The sequence below is a fragment of the Protopterus annectens genome, chromosome 2.part0, assembly GCF_019279795.1.
Source record: "Protopterus annectens isolate FY-2018-M chromosome 2.part0, PAN1.0, whole genome shotgun sequence".
NCBI lineage: Eukaryota > Metazoa > Chordata > Ceratodontiformes > Protopteridae > Protopterus > Protopterus annectens.
In genome coordinates, this window is record NC_056728.1 from 1,124,788,851 (window position 1) to 1,124,807,412 (window position 18,562).

Sequence of the window (18,562 nt, forward strand, 5' to 3'; positions counted from 1 at the left end):
TAAAGTAGAGTCATCTGCATACAGGTGGCCTGAGGAATTTTGGTATGTAGGTCATTAATAAACAATGAGAAGAGTAGAGTAGAGGTCCTAAAATAGAGCCTTGGGGTACTCCAGTGTTCACGGGAAGGGATTTTGAAAGATTATTATCCCACAATACTGCTTGTTGCCTGTTTTCCAGATAGGATTTAAACCAATTTAATGCTTGTGAGTCAAGTGATTGGGCTTTCAGAATGTCTATAAGGATATTATGGTTGACCATATCAAAGGCTTTTCAAAGGTCAATAAATAATGCAGAGGAAAAAAAGTGTTATTGTTACGATTTTTGTTTATAGAGTCAGAGAAGGATAGAAGGGCAGTTGTACTATGGAAAGGCCTAAAACCATGTTGACAGTTGGCAAGTAGATTGTTTTGGAGAAGGTGGTCAAGTAGTTGTCTGTGTATGCATTTTTCCATTATCTTAGCTATTGGAGACATTAAGGCAATAGGCCGAAAGTTGGAGAGTTCAGTAGATGCCCCACCTTTATGTAGAGGGATGATATGGGATATTTTCCAAATGGAGGGGATTTTGCTTTCTAAAATTGTTCTGTTTATAAGGATGGAGATGGGATAGGTAATAGCTTTTGCTGATATTTGCAGATATTCAGCTGGAGGACAGTCAGCAGAAGGGGTGCATATTTTTAGTTTTTGAAGGAGTTTGCAAATGAGTGATGTAGGTACTGGTTGTATTTGAAAGGTAGGAGATGGAGTCTTTGAGGTATTTAATGGGGATGTAGTAATAGGTGGTAAAGTATTGGCTAGGGTTTGAATGGCTTCAGTAAAGTAGTTGTTAAAGGCATCAGGAATTTGGTTAGAGTTACTTTGGTTGAATCCTGTAGGGGTAGGAGTTTTAGAGTGTCCTGGCTGAAGAAGTTTGTTTATGCCAGACCAGAATTGTTGTGGTTTTTGCTGATGCGTTTGTTGGAGGTGAAGGTAATAATCTTTTTTGTCTCTGAGAATATCTTTCTTGGTGGCACTTCTTAACTGTTTAAAGCAGAGGTGATCTGATGGACATTTAGAAACTCTCCATTTGGCCCAAATTTTATTTCTGAGGAGGATCTTTTGCCTAGTTTGTTTTGTGAGCCAGGGGGGCAATTTTGGTCCTTATTCGGGAAGAACGACAGGGAGCATGGTAATCTAGGATCTGAAGGAATCTAGTGTTAAAGTACGTCATTGCATCATCAAGTGGAAGATGAGATATAGGTGACCAGTCACATGCTTTCAGTTCATTTTGGAAGCTCTTTGGGTTAAAAAATTTTTGGAATGTGAGGTTTTAAAATTATTAGTAGTTGGGGTATGGATTCTGTGTTTAATGATATAGGTTAGCATGTGGTCACTAATATTGCCAGGAAGGGTTCCTGGTTTATAAGTATCAAGGTGGCTGTTGATAAGGATCCAGTCTAGGGTGGTTTCCTTACTGCTTGGCTTATGGATTTGAGTAGGAGTGATAATAATTTGTGAGAATCCGTAAAGATTTATATGACTGGGAGGATTAAGGGAGCTGCAGGAAGCCCAGTCTATATTAAAATCACATAATACAATGGTTTCTTGAGGTAGGTGGGTAGTGAGGTAACTAAATAAGTTTTCAAGAGTGTTGATATTATTTCCAGGGGGGAGATGTGCACAAATTAGATAGATGGATCTGGAGTTGTTGATTTGAAGTTTGGCACTAAGAGTTTCTGAATTGATATCTGACGAAAGGAGCACATTAAAGGGTGAAACTTGGAGTTCAGATTTATACAGAATGGCTACACCTCCACCCTTTTTGGTTATACGGTCAAGTCTCAAGAGGATATATCCAGGAGGGGTAATCTCCTGGTCCAGAGTTGAGGGCTTTAGCCATGTCTCTGTAATACAGAGAATATCGAATGAGTACACATCTAATTGTGCATGTAGGTGGGTAATTTTATTGTTAATGCTACGGATGTTAAGGTGACCTATTAGGAGGGAGTGAGAGGGTCTATTTAAAGTAGTGATTTGAGGAGATAATATACTGTGTATGTTATTGAGAATGTCAGTATTGGGGCCTGGGTTAGGATGAATATCACCATCTAATAGGGGGTGTTGGTTAGGATAATGTATAAACTTAAGGATTTTGTAGAAACTGTTTGGGCATTTTTTTATAGTGAAGTAAGTAACATGGGTAGCTCTATGGTATTTCGGTAATATATAGATGGAAGTGGAGGTTATGCTACTGTGGTTAAGGTTGTTTATGGGAGAAATGGGTAGAGTTTGCTGTTAGGGGTGGTGGGGTTCAGGAAGAGAAAAGTATTCATACAAGGTTAATGTGCATGGTATTGTGCGAGAAGTAAGAGTTGAAGTTAAGAGTAGCAGGTTTGTGAGTATAGATTTGTGTGTTGGGGCCATTAGGGTAAGTAGCTACGGAGTTTGGGTATATTGATGGTAGGAGTGTAGTAAGAAAACTACAGGTGGGAGAAAGGAGAGAGTACTATAAAGAGGAAGAGTAGGTAGAGGGAAGAGGTGTACTATTAAGTAAAGTAAAGATGGTTATAAGAGAGAAGTTGTATAATATTATGTAAAGTAAGTTGGTTATAAGAGAGAAGTTGTATATAATTTAGTAAAATAAGGGTGGCTGTAAGACAGATGCTGTAGAGTAAGTAAAACAGGAAGGGGTGGGGTGAGTTTAGGGAGTATTAAAAAGAAAAAAGCAATTATCTAATTAGGGCTTTGAGAAGTTAGGGGTAGGGCTATTAAGTGGAGGAGGTGTGTGATAGGATAAAAAAGGAAGGGGTGTGGTTACAGAAGTATATGGCTAAGACTTCTGGAGGTGTGTGGGAATTGGGGGTAGGGTAGGGGAGCAGAGTGAACCCGCAGGGCGAACGGAGCGGGTTCAGACAGGTAACTGAGAAAGTCAGGGAGGAGTAAGCAACAATCAGTAAACAGCTAACTACTTGGTGCCTTAGTTGGGAAGGATAGGCAAAGAAAGGAGGAACCAATGTAGAGAAAGTAAGTGGTTGCTAAGAGCAAAGCTAGTGGAAAGAAGAAGGTAAAGTGGAAAGATAGGGCAGGAGGGAAATCCTCAATCCAGGGACAGAGCTTCTAATTCAAAGGAAAAAAGAAAAATCAGGGAAGGTTGGATGTCTAATGGGCTATCCTAGTTTCGTGTGCCATCTAGTGGTCAGATATTGTAATGCAACAGTCGCAAGGGAGCGGAGATAAAAAGGTAGGGGTTTACGAGTTTTACTGTAGATAAATTACAGGAGACAGTACAAGAATAAGAAATGAGAAAACATATGTATAAGTATTTAGGGAATAGAGAGGGGAGTATGGCTGCCGGGTATCCTGGCTAGGTAGCGTGTCATACAAGCACCAGAGTTTAAGCAAGTGTTGTAAAACTACTACTCTGATAGATAACACATACTTCCTTGCCGCCTAGTGAACTGGGTTCTTAAGCCAGACGGCAAGTCTTTTTCTAAAGAGGAGTTGGTTTGATTTGTTTGCAGTGGGTCCTTTCACTAGGTAGGTAGATTCTTAGGGTTTTAGTGTAGGATAGATGATTCAAACCTGTGAACAGGGGGGACAAGAGACTCAATGAAGGTGTAAGAAAACAGACATTTAAGAGACAGAGTAGTACACAGAGCATTCAAATTCTAACAAACAAGCAGACATTAAATACAGCTGGGTAGTTATCAGCTTTCAAGTTCAAACAAGCAGTTCAATACAGGTTCTCAGCTTTCCAGTTCTAACAAGCAGATGAAAAACAGTTCAATTACAGGTTTATAGACATATAGCATGGCATATGGGTACTTAGTCAAACATAAGCAATGATTCAAAGTGATTAAACAAAGTAAGGGTAAAAGGTCTATCTAGTAAATGGCAGTCTAGCTAGCAGTAGGTGCAATAGTATTGAGCTAGGTCCAGTTGGATATCACCTAAGAACAATACTAGGCAGTAACTAAGCAGGCTAAATAAAGCAAAATCAAAAAGCTTAACAATTGAGTAGCTTGTGCTAAGTTAATATGACACCAGTATAAACAAACAGTTAGCGGTGGAAAAGTGTTGCCCTACCTACACAGGTTAGAGGTACTACTTCCCCTCTATAGGTATATCACTATGTTTGGAGCAGGCGCAAGTAGTCTAGATGCATGTCCTGCACAAGCACCTATCTGGATTAGCATAGAAACATGGGCATTGTATGCCGTACAGCTAAAATAGCATATGTAATAGATGTAGTGTAAAAGTAAGAGAGGTGACTAGGCTCTTTAGGACTCTGACAGGGTTAACTTAAGAGCTTCCCTTTGAATAGCGTTAATTTTGTATTGTTAATTGCGTTTGCTCTATCATACTTCATACCAAAGCTCCGATCCAGGCTAGCTTAGACGCTAGGACACGGTAAGCCCAGGAGCCAAATAAATGCCTTCCACTTATTAGCTGACCAAAGGAGGCTCTGAGTGATGTTGCACAAAGATATTTCCCATGTACAGCTTTCCTTAACCTTTGGCAAGCCCTGAGGCCAAAAAGTATACCATGCCGCTTGTAAGTTAGGAATAGATGCTCAGCGTTGTCTCATGCACGGACAATGATCGCTTTAAATCAGTGGTAATAGCCCAGTGACTCACTAGCATTCGCTAAAAATACGGCACAGTAGACAGTTGCGTTCGATAGGGCCAAAACAATGGTTATAGGCTATAATAAAATAAATTATAAAATCATTGGTAATACAATGACTCTCTAGCGTTCGCTACAATACAGCACTGAAGAAAGTTGCATTCTACAGGGCCAAATAGTGCGATGACTCTCTAGCGTTCACTACAATACCGCACTGAAGAAGGATACGTTCTACAGGGCCAAAGTGGTTATAAGCTATAATAAAATAAGTAGTATAATGCACCTTTGGCAAAGGCATACGGCCAACTGGCGGTAGCTAAGTCCAGCAGAGTAAGGGGTATGGTGTTGTACAATTCCAAGCAGAGTGGTTACTTGCTTGGATTTACTCTGGAATAAAGAAACGCACAGTGCAGCGTAGGGGAAAGAGAAAACATATGCTAGCCAACTCTCCACAACCTGGGGAGGTTAGATTAGTGATTAGCTGCACACTCGTTTCCTAAACCTCTGTAGCTTCCGAATGTTATCACAGGCACACACAAGGCTATAAAACTAAGCGGTAACAGGGTATACCCATAAAGCGGGCTTGTTTGGTGTCTGAGAATACATAATTAGGACAAGAACGGAGCTTACAGATGGTTACAAAGAATACATTCAGTTCTAATTAGGGCAAGAGCGGAGCAGTACCGACCTAATATAACTCCACGTGGTACACCCAACAACACAGCAGCAGGTTGCTGCAAAACATGCAACAGCTAATGGTAATTATCTACACAAACAATACATAAAACAAAACACCACACCAAATTCACAGCAAAGCCATCCAGATAATCCATCCAGCAAAGAAAAACATTAATGCCAACTTGTAGCAGCTTACAGAATGGTAGACGCTGGGGCCAGGAATCCCCAAACTTTCCAGTATCTTTTCGGGCTGTCTATGAATCACTTCTGATCTTGGCTCTTTCACCTCACAGGCCAATCTTTATACAAGCTCATCTCAGAATTACTGCCAAAATGTTTTGTGCCTTGGGCAAATTGCCCAAAATATTTCTGTTTTGCTTTTATTTTGAACCGTCTCTCCTCTTCTAATACTACTTCTCTTTCTTGCTGTGCCCTAATGATGTCCTCTTCTATTCCATCCTCTTTTCTGCATTTCACTCACCTACACTTGCCATTCACTCAGAACCCTAGAGTTGTTTTGCCTTTTTTTTGGCTTGTGTAAGTCTTTAATTTTAATTACCAGGCCCGCTACCCTTTTCCACAGCTCTCTAGCATCTTTATTTGTGCCTCTTCCAGTACTGGTCTCTTGCACTATCTTGTCTTCCATCAAATGTCAAATTATTTCTCCCTACTATTGTGAGTTGGGTATCTTAATTGTTTACTCACTTTTCAGGTAGATACATGCACATTTATCAAGGGGTGTGAACAGAAATAACTACTTCCTGAGATTCTCCTAACGGTACTCTCATAATTCCCTTCCCTTGATACACAGATCCTGTCAATTTTTGAAAAACATCTTATTGCTTTATAAAAGTATGTGTAAGGGGGGGGCTTGTCTCAACATGTCACTTAGGCTAACAATTTTCATTAGTGCTGAGAGGTATCTATCCATACTAGGCATTTTCAGGCTTTTGGGTCTTCCCTGAATGTCTCCTTATTGAGAAAATAAGTAGAAATCCCCACGTCATACTATTATGCCTTAACTGAGGTTTAATAATGAGTCACACATCCCCTTCTGATCTTTAAAGGTGGATTCAGGTAGTCTATACATACTTATTAAAGTGAGAAGAACCTCTGTTTTTCACATTTACAGTGACGTGTCTTCCCACATCATCTCCAAGGTGTTCCGATTACTGTATATCTAACATTAACCTAATAAAATATTCCAACTCCTCTTTTTTTGGTTTCCCTTCCTTCAGCCGCTATTACTGCCGAGTAGTTAACTACCCTCTTTGGTGCCACCCATGTCATCTTCACTCAATCTTTTCTCCTTTTGGGGTAAGCTACTTTTCTCCTCCATCTTTTGTTTCTGAACAAGGTTACCGTTTTATAAATCTTCTTGAAAAAACAAAAACATTACTTGTATCAAACTATATATAGACTTTTAATTAATATTTTAATGTCCCTTGTAACAATTTTTTTCCTTTCCAAGGTTTTTCAATTAATAAACTAAGAGTCAAGGCTGTGTCTATATCGTGACTAAAACCTGGGAATTCAGCATAGAAATCCCTTCCTCAGTGTGACAAATTAAACCTTTCTGATAAATAGCCTGGTAAGAGATGCCTTTGTCCCTCCCAGTGTGTTATACTTTTTCATCCTTATTGTCTTACTCTATTACTGTTGAAAGCTGTTCCATTTTTATTAGTCTGAATTATATTTGGAGCCCATTAATTGTCATATCCTTGTGTGTGTGTGGCTTTACTCCAGTGGCAATCTTGTGTCTGGGTCATAGCCCTCCACTTTTTCTTGAATGCTCACTAAACGTAAATTATTCCATGCTCGAGCTTTCAAGTCAGAAAAGTGATTTTAAAGGGACAGTCCCAGGGACTTTTTTGTTTTGATTCTGATCATTGTTTACATTTTCTATCTGACTTTCTGAGCATGTCCTGGGGTTGGGGGAGGGTACCTACAGGAACTTTCAAAGGTGTTAGCCAGATTCCATCTCAAATTACAGTTGCACTCAAAACAGCTCTGAGTCACTCATTTGTTTTACCTGTGCTTTTTAACCTCAAGTAGCTTTCCAAGAATTCTGACCGGACTAGCTACTACCTTGCAGGAAATCATATGAACAATACAGTGATAAAAACATTAATAAACATAGTTTTCTGTTCATTTCAAGTTATATTTTATTTTGTGCTGACTTCTGAGCACAAGCTAAGTGCAGTGATTTTCTGACACAACATCACTATGTCTGTTGAAATCATTTGAATGATGCAAGTTTTTTTTTATCTCTGAATATTATCCAGCTGTAATGGCTTTCTGACCCACTGGTAGCACAGCTCTCAAACAATAAGGGACTGATTTCAATAGACTCAGGGACAAATCCAGAAACAAATCAGGAGCACTTTTAAAATATTAGTGCTATTAACCTGATACATTGACAGAATACGAATGTAAATTTGCATATATTTTATAAAGTGTAATTCACCACTCTTTCTTCAAAAGTCATTGCTTTTTGGAGAGATTATGGGGGACAGAGCTAAAATCTGAGTCAAACTCAGGGACATCCCTGAAAATCAGGGACAGCTGAGAGGTTTGGCTGGTAGTTCCATAAAAGCTTACATGGGATGCAAGGTTCAAACATCAGTAGACACAGTCAGTCTTCTGTTCCTTTCATCTTCTAGTCTAAAGTGCTGATTTCTAAATACTTGCCTAATGCCATGATTTTATGACCTGGGCTGTTTCTAGTTCTGTAGAAGCTCAAGTGATGCAAAGATTAAATATCAGTAGGCACACTTGTCTAATCTGTTAATTTCGTATTATATTTTCTGCTGGCTTCCCTCTACTAGTCAAATGCATTTCATAGTATACATGCTGCAACATGGTGAGTTACTGCATTATACAATATGTCCTACAGCACTTTTTCTTCTCTTTCTGCCTTACAACTGTATGCATTTCTGTCTAGTTCCACTGTCATTACCTATAAACAGATAAAGCCTGCACTGTATTATTTCAGTTATGTCATCGTTTTAACAGTTTATAATGACTAACAAGTGGCACATTCCCAGTCTGACAACCATTAGTTCTACATGATGCTATTGAAGTTATAGTTGCCATTCTTAAAAACTCACTTAGCAGCAATGTCAGATCAGTGGAATAATTAGTATCCTACATACTTCTCAACCTCTGAAAGCAAGAAATCTGGACAAAGCCATGAATAATGGGGGGCCAAAGGCACAAAAATTGGGACAGATTTTAAATATTGCTCTTACAAACAGACAGTAGACAGAGTAATATGTTTTGAATTAGCATGAATTCACTGAAAGGTATGAAATCTGAAACTTAAATATCTATCATTATCTTCTGATTTCAATCCTCAATTTGCTAATGATGTGCCAGAAAACCACAATTTTATGAGAAATAGACCAAATGTAGGAGGCAAACATCTGGACCTTTGGCAATAATCTGGACAGTTGAGAGAGATGGTTTCCTCCAGTTTACTATCTCATACTCTGTAATACCTCTGGCCTTTGACATTAACAGAACATGCTGAAGAGACAGAAATATCTCCCAGAGATTGCCAATCCTTTGGAATAGATTCCCAGTTCACATAAAGCAGAGCTTCTCACTGACCATATTTAAGTGTAACCTGAACAACTGGATGGGAGACCATAAATCCAACCTGAGGGGTGGTGTCTATGTCCCTCATAGACAGAGGTAGTGGGTGCTGACCTCAGACACACTCTGCTAATTAAGCCCATCTAACCAAAGTCATTTAGACTAACTTGAGTATAACATGGCTAAGGTAATAACAATAACTCAGGTTATAACACGGCTAGGCTTGTAAGGACTCTAGGGTCATTAGCCTAGTAACCTCTTTTGAGCCTATGTTCAGGAGGACACTAAAAGGGAAAATATAACTAAGTAAAACCATTTTTGTTCTTAACAGTAGTTGTATAAAACAGGTCATGATAAAAACTGCAAGTTATATAGTAAAACAGATGTGTATAGTATGCATTCAGGGATATCGAAAATGGGGTGAAGGTGAGTCTTTTCAGTGATTGTTGTACATGATAAAGTAAGTAAGTACTTTTTTAGCTTTAATAAATATAGGCTTTCCAATGCAAAAAGAGGAGAAAGGCTGGACAAAAGCATGTTTAAGGTAATATGCTGTAATACTGGGCTTTTAGGTCTGGGATGGGGTGTAAAAGTGCACTGACTATAATATAAGTAAAGTTGAGATGTTTCTCTTACTTTTGCAGAGGTGAATGCCTGGATTAATATCCTTGGTTTAATCTAACAGCATGGTGAATATACAGAGAAGGGCGGAGTCTCTTGCAAATGTAATATTAATTTTTTCTTCCTATAGCAAATAAATGTTCAGTGAGAGTTGTGAAATCTGCAGCTGAGGGCAGCTGTAAACTCTGTACTTCTGTTTCCATGCAGGCAAGTTGACTACAAGTGCTCACAATTAATTTTGAGGGTTCTGAGCATTGTTTGCTGAGTAAATGTAAATTTTAAACATAGAAGGGCAAGCAGCTCAATTAAAAATAAGGTTTGAAATTACTGGAAGTGAATAAGATAGTTTTCCTAGCAACCTGAATACTTCAATGCAATTACTAGAACAATGTATAATTCACTTTTATTTAAAGAATACCAAAGCACTTATTTTCTTAAGGCTAGAATTTAATAATTACTGAAATTATACAAGCTGTTTTTAATGTCTGGGATGGGACTAGAGATGAGGAAAGAAAACAAGAGCAGACAATAATCAGTGTAAATAAGAGCACAGGCAATAACATGCACTTTGGCATGGATAACCTTAATTTTAGGTTAGGCAATGCCCATGGGTGCAGCTGCTGATTTGAGACAACTTAAGACAATTTGGGAAGAAATAATCTTTCAGCATGGAATATTACTTATAGGCAGGGACTGTCATTTGCAATAGAGAGGTTGTATCCGGGGGGGGGGGGGGGCACAGAAGGGAATAAATATAATAGGTAGATTTCTGAAATAATTAATGAAAATATTTGTAAATTCAGTAGTATGAACCGAGAGAATTTACATATTTCCTGAGGTATAATAACTGGGGTAGACAAAAACAAAGATAAAAATGCAGGGTAATAAAGTAAAAACGAGATACCTTCTCAGCTACCTGTTAAAAATAGAGGAATTTAAGAAATATATATTAGAAGTTACTGAAGAATTATTAAGGATGATAGAAGAAGAATTCCACAAAACAATAATTGGTGCAACTGTAGCTTGATGAAAATATAAGGGAGTACCTGGTTAATATGCACGAGTTTAGAAAGACTGCTGTTAACCAACTTTTTTTTATAACTTCAGAGCACGAAAACTTTTAGTACAACAACTTAGGCAACAGAAAACAAAAAGGATCATTGCCAATCTTAGGGAGCCTATAACATGAAAAAAAACAGCAATCCTATAGAAGTACTGCACATACTTCTAAAATTTTATGAACATTTCTATAAAATGGAGAAATGTGGAAATCAAAAAAGAGCACAAATGGAAATATTTATGGAAGATTTAATTATGTCAAGGTTAGTGGTAGATGAGGCTCTACAATTAACACTTAGGAAGAGATGAGATAGAAATGGTGACGTATAATCAATATGCATGAAAGTTTCTGGGAATACATGGCATTCCCGTGGAAGTCTGGAAGCTAGGAGGGAAGAAAGTTATAAAGATCTATAGGGGAAACACCAATATCCTGGAAGAAAGCTGTGGTGGCTGTAATACCTAAAGATGGTAAAGACCCATCAGGCCCAACCTTGTATAGACCCCAGTTCAACTTTAAATTATGATGTGTTTACATCTATAATAGCTAAATCTATAACAGCTAAAAGAGTGGCAAAGGTGTTACCACAATTGGTGGATATGGATCAATGTGACTTTATGGAAGGGGAGCAAAGATTTGACAACTTTAATAGAACAATGATGATCCAGAGAGAAACAGAATATAAGAAAATACTGCAGAGAAAGTATTTGGTTCAGTAAACTGGGATTTCAGGGGTATGGCAACAGAAGCATTTGTATTCCCTGATACAATAACAATGTTAATTAGGACAGTATATGAGATATCAGAAGCACAGTATATGAGATACCAGAAGCAATAATTAAAGTGGGAAGGTTCTTCTCTGATAGGTTGTGCATGAGCAGAAGAACCAGGCAGGGGTGTTCTCTTTATTTCCTTTATGTTTAGAACCACTGGCAGAGAAAATAAAGGACACAAAAATTCAAAGATATAACTGATATGGTAATCAAGAAAAGTTGGCTTTATTTGAAGATGACATTTTCTACTTAATAAAACCGGAAAAGGACATCTCAGCACTGTGGAACATTTTGAAACAGTTTCCAAGTTTTTTTCTGGATATAACATTAATGAGGATAAACAAAGGCCATAGCTGTAAATGACATACCCAAATGAATTGGTTAAGAAATACCAATATTTATGGGGGCATGATAAAATGAAGTACTTGGGAATAAAGGCTTCTGTTATGGCACCTACGGCCATGTGGGAAGAGACTAAAAAGATAATATAAAAACTGAGAAACTGGAACATCTTATTTATGGAGATGGCTAGCAAGATACAAACAGTGAAAATGTGTTTATTCTCTAATTCTATACACAGGTCAGAAATATTTTTATCAAGCAGAGAAGTTACTGACAGAAATTAATAGAGACTTGAAAGAATTTATCTGAGAGGGGAAAAAGGGCAATGGTCAAGTTCATACATCCAATACAAGGTGGTTTAGGATTACCGGATTGAAATTATATTTTAGAGCTATACAATAGGAACTTGTATACATAACACACAGAAAGCTATAATTCAAACTGGAAAAAGGATGATGATGAAACAAGAAGGAAATTCAAGAAATAAAGTGAAAATTTAGATGCAGATCCTTAAAAATAACAGCTATACAGAATATGATATTCATAAAGTAGCAAAAAATATTCTAAGAACTAAGCAAACAGAATAATGGAGAAAGGAGATTTGGCTGATATGGGTGACTGCAATTAGAGTAGAGAGAAAGACAACTGGAGGCTGGAATTTACTGGAGAAAACTGGCAAGGGAACCAAGGTATTGGGAGCAAATAACTAGAGAAGGAAAGGTAATATGGGAAGAGGCCAAAAGACTGCCTTCCCTATTAGGGATTGATATCAGAGTATAGACAAAGAGAAAGGGATAGGAAATCCTAAATGAGAGATCTGCTCTGGTAGATTTTTTACTTTAATCTAGATCAGAAGCTGCTATTAAAAAGGGATAATTAGTAGGACATATAAAATATTGCACAATAACTATAGATATCAATTAACGGAGGTTAGAAAAAATTGGGAAGAGAGACTGGATAAACAATTTGCAAGGGAACAATGACTGGACAAATGTATGTCTCCCAATTAGACAACTTCTACAAGATTTAGAATTTTTGCTTGGAAGTGTTTACATAGTTATTTTTATACCCCAAACAGACGCCAAAGAATTTTTCCTCAGAGAGATGGCAAATGTTGGTGTGGTGAGGAAGAAAGAGGTAACTAGGTGCATACATTTTGGGAGTAATTCCCTACAGGGTACTCTGCCAGAAATATCAGGTGAGCACGTGGGTATGACTAAGGAAATTATTATTTTGAGCTGGGACACATGGTCTGAATTGCCTAGGCATAGTAACACAAGTTCAATTGTGGTGGCTGCTGAAAAAGCATTACTAGAAAATGAAAATCAAAGTCAATTATTCTGGCAAAGGAGTGAGGTTTAAGGGAAGGCAGCACTTGAGCAATTTTTGTAATGTTTAACTGATGGTAGTTATACAAAACATTGTGATATAGGACTAGATTTATCAATGCCATTGCCCCCCTTTACTCAGCCCTCATTAGGCCAATCATTGAATATAACGGCCCCTTTGGAGTGTCATCTGTCCAGACATGCAGCAAGTATAATGCGCACAAAGATACCTTACTAAAAGGATACAAGGCCTAAACAACATGTTCTATGTGGATAGACTCAAAGCCCTGCTACTATACTCAGTATCATACATACTGCTAAGAGGTGATCTGTATCTGGCACACAGGGCATCCTCTGATCCATTACTGCTGGATTTACTGGAAATCAAGTCAATGACATAAAAAATACTTGGTCTAGGGATCGAATCCTCTTCTGCAACATCAGCGATACAGTTTGGAGGGACAGGTATATCTTGCAGAAGATATCGCTGTTGTGGAACAAACCTTCAATCCACATAAAACAAAGTTAATCCCCGTTCATTTTCAAGCACAACTTGGATCTATAGATGGGAAACAGAAAATTTACTCCAGGACTGATTCTTGTACTACTAATAGAGAGAGGCAACTCCAAAACACTTTATCTCATGCGTGGGTCCCCTCAAATTATCTAGGTTATGATTCCAGTTATTCTCATTGCGGTTAATATATAATATTCGACCACAGGATGAGTAATCACTAACCATAACGGATAGATTATTTTAAGCACAAAAAAGTAAATTAGCTAGGCTTAAAATGTCCCAGAAGGGCAGCTAACCTAGAACTTATCTATGAATCAAACTATAATGCACGCAACTTGAAAAGTTAATGTGTTTCTGTTTCTTTTATACAAATTTATGTTTGCCTACATCTTAAGTGATAATTTAAGAAAGGTGTCAAAAATAAAAAATATATCAATCACTATGGAGACCGATAACACTGTGTATCCAAAATCTGAAACACTGTGCAGTCAGATCTCAGAAATGCAAACAACTTACCAAATTCCAAAAGCTCAAAACGTACTTAACCTTAACAGTGGTTTTAAATTCACTCCTTCTTCACACAGCCTTAATTCATACCGATTTTCTACAACATTCGCAAGTTTTATTTAATAGACTACCCAGTTTTCCTCCTCTGATCTTCGATATCCATGTCACCTTAATACTGCCTCTCTTCCACTTTATTGCACTCCCTCCCTCTCTCTAACCATAGATATCGCAACTTTTATATTCACGATTCATGCTTATTAATTTGATAACAGTGGCATTCTGTCTTACATTTCTGTAAATACTATATGTTGTTTTAATCCTCTGTCAAACATGTTAGAATTTGCAGTACTTTGTTTTACAGTGTGGAGCTTTTCTCTGCTGAAAATGGACTTTTGACCCAGTCAGATCACCTTGGCAATGAAATGGAACTAAACAAATAAAGTAGTTCCCAAACTTAAGACAAACAAATAGAAATCGTTTGTTTTTATTTGGAAGTGCAGAGGAGGTAAATGGAAGTTACTGAAGAAAAATGCCTAAGACAGTTGAAAATACATGGTACATGAAGAAAATAAGCTCATCAAATAGCAAAATCTAAATGATTTTGACCAGCACTCTCTTATTTGTGAATCATCTAGAACTAATGTTGGAGAATGGTGGCGTGACCTCACTGAATACCTTTCCTTCAACTCATTCAACACACATATGACATCCTCATAAAGAAGACAAGTAAATGATCATCTACTTTACAAACTAAACTTAAGTTGTCCTTCTCTCGGCTATGCAACTGGGCTGAATCCAATCAATTTCTATTTAACCACAAGAAACAAATATGCTATTTGCATCCTCTGAAAAAAATCCCAAATGTTCCACATATTAACACTGCAAATAACCACAGCAAAGTTATTTCCCACATATCAGAATACAAATACTTGCATCTTACTCTGACAAAGTTACAAATGAAGTTATCTCTGAACTTAAACTCTTGTTAAAGAATCTGTCAACTTCTCTCTAAAACAGCCTGTTTTGTCCTACCAAAAAATGTTCTTCTCCGTGAACAAGTATATTGACTTCCAATGTTAACCTTCTACTCAATCTACAATATCCAAAGGCTGCAAATGACTGAAAATAAAATACACAGATTTATCTGAAAATAAATATCCATATTAGTCCTTCATGCAGACAGTTAAACTCGGTATTACAGCCTACTACAGAAACTAAAATGGCTATAAGTCACTGAAAGATCAACCTGATGGGTTCATTGATCACATAATTCTAAATGCATGCTGCTGCATACCACTGAAAAGGAAGCCAACCTTCAGAGACCAGGTATATGCCACAAGAAATACTTAAGAGGAGTATTTTATTCAACTTAGACCTCCTTTTAAAATGAGCACTGGTGATTGCACACTCACCAGGCTAGGACCTGCCATTTGAAAAACTTCCATCTGAAATAAGGCGTCTAGAAACATTAAATTATTGCAAAACAGCCCATTCTGAATACCTGCTTGATGAAATGGCATACATATGCTTTAAGAAAAAACTGTTTGATGAAGGGGCATGCATATGCTTTAAAACAATGGTTAACTGCAAAGTAAATTACCCAGTCTGGCAGGCCTTGCTAAGAATATCTGAACACTGTACATACTGTTTGAATAATCGAAATATTTACACTTGATACAATGCACCATTACTTTGTATAGGTATACTCTGTAATTCTGTACGGTCTTTGAGGTTTAACTAGTTTTTATATTAATGTCTCTATTCTGTATTTGTAGTCTCTGTTTTTGGACCATGACTGAAAAGGGTCTTCGGACCACTCCACTTGCATAGTTATCAAACATTAAACAAGCAATAAAGAAATATGAAAACATGTTTGCTCTCTAGAAACCAGCATACTAGTACAATGGTAAAAAAAAAATATATATATATATATATATATATATATATATATATATATATACACACACACACATATACATGCACACACACACACACAAACAGGTTCATAACTAGGGGTTGGTACTCTGTGTGCATCACCTTTGTCGGATTTCAATATATGCTCTGCTTTTACTACCATTACTGGTGTTATTATTATTATTTTTTTTTTCTTTTGTCTTTTCCTTTCAGTCTGTAGCCCATTCCTTTTTGGTACTGCAAAGAACACTTTCAAGAAATATATACTATATAAACATACACACAAATATACACATTTATGTATTTTGGGGATATACAAAAAAACATACAATGAGAAGTATGCTAATAACGATGTGGTTTCCATATGCATTAGCTGTCAAACACAGCATACAACTGCATTCAAAGAGGTCATTACTCCACCATACTCTGCACTTTTCAGACCAGTCATAGAGTCCATTGCTCTCTTCACAGCAACTAGAGCAATCTTAGTGGTTCCTTACAAAAAGGATAAATGGTTTAACAAACCTGCCTTATGCATAGTACCTTAAAGCCCTTTCTTTTTACTGAGTCTCCTATAGATTGCTGAGGGGTAATCTATGCCTGACTTACAAGGGATATGCAAACCCACACTTATGAACCTCTTGCATACTTGCAAGTCAAACAGTACCAGAAATAAAAGGTCTAAGGACCTGTACTTTATCTATAGCAAACCTGCTGGAAAGACCAGTATGTATCCAGAGACTGCCCCTACTACAGAACAGGCTTCCCATCCATGTGAAGCTAAGTCATCTATTAACCAATTTAACAGCAACCAAGACCAGTGGCTGGGGAACAGGAAATTTACACCAGGTGTGGCACCCACACCCCTTATAGACAGATGTAGCTTATAAATGGCTAACCCTCAATGTCTTATCTGGATACAGGATGTCATTATTCTTTCAGGAAAACTTGGCTAGGCTTAGAAAGGTCCCCAAGGGCATTAGCCTAGTAAGAATCTACCAGTCTGTACAACCTGCAGTTTGCAGACGTTATTTGTAGAAGGACCTTAATACTTTTGTATCAAAAATTCAGCTGCTTTATGAAATTGTTCTCAGTCCCAATTTATAAAGTTCAGGTTATGCCATTTCTCCTTTCTAATACAACCTGCTTAGTGTTGTTATCGTCTCCTACTGACATCCCAGAAGGGTGAAGAAAATGCATAACATATGAATGTGCATGTATATGTATACATGTGCGGACACAAAATATAGAGGATAAGTTGCTCATAGGAAGTCAAACATACAAAGAAGAGAGTTATAGCCACTTGGGGACTCTTCACTCACAGGTCAGAATGACAAATTACCATGCCTGATACTATCAAACACGTGCTAAACCATATATATTTATTACATTAAAATATATCCAAACATTTTCTAAGAAATGTCATTAAATGTTTTCAAAATCGGTGGGAATGAATGCATCTTAGATGCTGCTTTTCAACTAGCATAGGATAGTAATTCTTGCGTCTATACAATCTTAAGTGTAGCATCCCAGCTATATGTGCAAATACTTCTTCCACAGAATGGGTGCTGCACACAGACCATAACAGCGTGTAATGGGCTTAACAAGTTGAAGTAACTTCCTAATTAAACAAGAAACACTTATTATGAAGCGTGAGATATCAGTAAGTAGCTGGATAGAAGTGGGTAATGAAGTTAGTGAGGGTGTTGACAAGCTTGGTGGGGTAGGACAATATGTCTAGGTGCTACAAAAAATTGGCAGTGGAAAATCGCAATGAAACAGAAGCATGAACTTATTTTACACCGCATTTCTACAAATCAGTTAATAAATAATGATAACAATAACATTCATGTGTTCAAGTTTTCAATCGTGCTACATAATCTTTCTGCATATAGCTCACCTTTTAAAATAACAAGCGCAAAAGTAATCTTGAAGCCATATAAACAAATTATTGACACATAAACGGTTATACCACTGGACCCGAGGTATGTAAGCGTATGAAAAATGTTACTCCCTGATGCTAAGTTTTGGGTTACTATCTAACTTGAAACCCCCTTTTCAAGTAGGACATGACTGTACCAAGTTACAACAAATAAGAGCATTTAATATGGATCTTAGTTAAACCTAAGAAATGTTCCTGCTACAACAATACCCTCACATCTACCAAGTTCATCATCAAGAACCTACTTTTCCAATTCCAAGCACAAGAACTTCGAACCGGTGTACTGTCGCATAAATGTTACTATCGATTACGTCATTTCAATAAGACGGAACAAGTGAGTGTCATCATTCGTAGTAGTGGTTTTATTACTGCAGAGGTGAACTACTTGAAACAAATTACTTTAATTTACCACGAAATGGGTTATATACTGAAATGTAACACCAAATTCTTATTCAGGCAACGGCAATATCTTAAATGAGCATCACACCGTTAGAATGATTGGATAGCTGCTCTCAACAGTCCAGATTTTTGTCTGATATTTTTGGTCTTGGTCTCGTAAAAATATAGTTTTCTGACAAATCGATGAGGATTGAATTTACTTAATAATGACATATATTTGAATTTAAGGCATTATAAGCTTCAGAAAATGTATGTTAAAACAAATCCAGGTATTTTAGT

At 37.3% G+C, this 18,562-nt stretch overlaps 1 protein-coding gene across 2 annotated transcripts in view; it reads right to left on the bottom strand.

Moving 5' to 3' along the window:
- The window catches only part of TRMT10A (tRNA methyltransferase 10A), a 457,277-nt gene extending 439,059 nt beyond the window's left edge, over positions 1-18,218 (bottom strand). The window contains exon 1 of one of the 2 annotated variants that reach the window (XM_044061318.1): positions 18,130-18,218. The gene's annotated coding sequence lies outside the window, so the exon portion shown is untranslated. The other variant, XM_044061319.1, reaches the window with a different exon arrangement.
- Between the last annotated feature and the right edge of the window lie 344 nt (positions 18,219-18,562).